The sequence below is a fragment of the Bison bison genome, unplaced genomic scaffold (assembly GCF_000754665.1).
Source record: "Bison bison bison isolate TAMUID 2011002044 unplaced genomic scaffold, Bison_UMD1.0 scf7180017864495, whole genome shotgun sequence".
Lineage (NCBI taxonomy): Eukaryota > Metazoa > Chordata > Mammalia > Artiodactyla > Bovidae > Bison > Bison bison.
The window spans coordinates 6,929,379-6,931,988 of record NW_011495054.1 but is presented as its reverse complement, the minus strand read 5'-3'; the positions used below and the strand labels follow the sequence as shown (position 1 = coordinate 6,931,988).

Genomic DNA, 2,610 nt, shown 5'->3' with positions numbered 1-2,610 from the left:
CACCGACAGCGTCCCTTCCCACCTGGAGAGAGGCATCGGCCCCCAAGGGGGGCTTCCTCAGGCAGCCTCTGCCAGCTCTGCATGGCTGCAACCCAGCGAGCGGAGAGTCGTCCCCGCTGAGACCTGGTGCCCTTCGACGGCCTGGCTGATTCGGTGAGTTCCGCGGGGCGGGCTTCTAGGGTGAAACTGGGGGCAGTCTCGGGTGTCGGGGCAGCCGGATTGTAAATAAAGAGGCCCTGGGCTGTGGGGGATCCTGAAGCATCCTTGTCTGCCCCTTCCCTTCCCCCCGCCCCCTCCGCACACAACTTGTCTAGACCGGCCTGCCTGCCAGAGTGGACATCGGGGGCCGATTGTGAGGACTCCGGCAGGGCCCTGGGTGGGGCTTTTGCCGGAGAGGAAAGGTCACCCCACCCCTAAAGCCAACAGACAAAGGTAGCAGCTCAGTCGTCTGAAAATTCCCCAGGAACTCCCGCGTCTTAGAGGGGTTAGGGCCGGCACTGGACACCTTGGGCTTCTCCCAAGTAGCCTCTGGAATCTCTTCAAGGGCCATCAGCCCAGAAGGGGACATGGAGTCCCGACCATGCCTGTGGATGTGTTGGCGATTGTGCCCTCTGAGCCTAGACTGTAGCAGGGTTCATCTGGCCGCCTGCATTCCTACAAAGAACTCGCGGGGACGATCCGTTCCCCATTGGGGTCGTCTGTTACGTCACTGCCAGACCTCTGACGTCACTGGGGTTGCCGTGGCAACGCGACTTGTCTTGACCCAAGGCCGGAGGGGGCGGGGTCGTGGGCGAGGCTGGATGCCTTTGGGTCCTGGAGGAGTGAAATCAGACTTCCCCCACCCACAACTGCAGTCCTCTGACCTAAATCCCCAGCACCCTGATGGGGTGAGGGAAGGGAGGCAGTGCCAGCTGTCTGTCCCTATTAATGCTCCTGTCCCCCTCCCACCCAAAGACAGGTGTTTAGCTTTGCCGGTATAGCCTGGCAGTGCCCCAGGGCACAGGACTCCCAAGCTGAGCAACTTTCTGCTTTCAAAAGGGATGCTTCAAAAGAGGAAAGCTTCCTGACCCCAGGCTGAAGTTCCCAGGGTCCCCAGAGAGATGCGGGCCCCCAGCCTTAAATCAGACTGCTTCTGCCTAGAGAAACAGGGGTGCCCCCCCCAGCCAGGGAAGGAACAGAGGAGTTGCTGCTGGCTGCCCCTCCAGTCCAGAGGTTACCCCTGCTGCTCAACCCCAAGGTGACAGGACCTTGGTTAAGCCTGAACTCCTGACTGCCCCACTCTCCTGTTGGAGTTTAAGATGATTTGACAAGCACAGTGTGGTGCTCATTAAGTTGAATGGAGGGTAAGTCAGGCCCATCGGTGCCAAGGTCTGGATAAGCGTGCCCCTGCCAGGGGCCAGCTTGGACGGGGGTCAGGCAGCAGCCTTCTCTTCCCTGCCACACCCCAGCCCTGGCCCTGTTCCTTCTGAAGGCCCAGAGCAGCATTTTGCTGCTGACTCTTTGATTCCCCTTCTAAGTTCCCTTCCAGCAATTGCTGCTGGTGTCGGATGTGGGTGAAACTGCTGTGATCACATTTCTAGGAAAAGGTTAAAGAACTGTGTCATTGCTTCAGGGGCGTGGAGTGGGGTGACAGCAGAGGGGGAGTGTGTGTGAGGTCATTATGAGAAGCCAGGCCCCCGTCTCTACGCAGCGAGCACCCCCCACCCCCAACTGTGTTCGCCTACCAGGCTCTCTAGCTAGATTAACAAGTCGATAAATATCAGTGGATCTGCTTGGCCGGGGTGGGGCGGGGGGGCGGGGGAGCTTGGCAGGGAGATATTTTCAGCTGAAATGGTGTCGTTAAACACACAGGCTTCCAAGGACAGAGCAACGGCAGATGGGGGTAGAAGTGGGAGAGGTGGGCAGAAGGGCTGTTTGTGCCGCCTCTCGAAGCTTCCCAGTTTAGAAACAAACTCGGAGTGTGCGCCAGAGACCCACAAACACAGGCAGTTGGAGGTCTTCCGTGGAGTATTTACACTTCCACAGCCAAGGCGGAGGGAGCGGCTGTCAGAATTGGGCAATTCCTTCTGTTCCCTTCCATGGGCTTGGCAACAACACCAGGCGACAAGCAGGAGGGAATGCCAGCTTACCCGGTGTCTCTCCCTGTGCCAGGCATCTTACGGGATCTGTGACTCCTTACAGTAGCTCATGTGCTGTGCCATTTTACAGATGAGGAAACTAAAGTGCAAACAGAGGTGCTCAGCCAGGCAGCCACAGAGTTTTGAGTCCCCAGGTCTTCCCACCCCACCACACTGCCCCCCCTCGCCCCCATTCCATAGGTAGAGGGAAGCACCGCAACTTGTTAGCCAGGGTCCCCCTACGAGTCAGGGGCCATCGCTATGGAGGGAGTCTGGCCTCACCTATGTGTCTTCCCACACTGAAACCCGGGGACCCCCTTGGCTGGCCCGCAGCTGGTGGTAAAGACAGGATGCTGATGGAGCAGTGACAGCTTTGGCTCCCCACTCAGCCTTCGAGTCAGGAAGGGCCCTACGCAGGGGTGCCATGTGACTCTCGGTACGGAGACCTGCCAGGCAGGGGAGTGGCAGAGTGTTCTGGGCGTTGGGAGTGGGC

General features: G+C 59.1%; 1 protein-coding gene across 1 annotated transcript in view; it reads left to right on the top strand.

Annotated features, from left to right (window-relative positions):
* The first annotated feature begins 28 nt into the window (after positions 1 to 28).
* The window catches only part of FAM222A (family with sequence similarity 222, member A), a 61,255-nt gene continuing 58,673 nt past the window's right edge, over positions 29 to 2,610 (top strand). The window contains exon 1 of the mRNA XM_010828844.1: positions 29 to 153. The gene's annotated coding sequence lies outside the window, so the exon portion shown is untranslated. The remainder of the gene's footprint in view (positions 154 to 2,610) is intronic.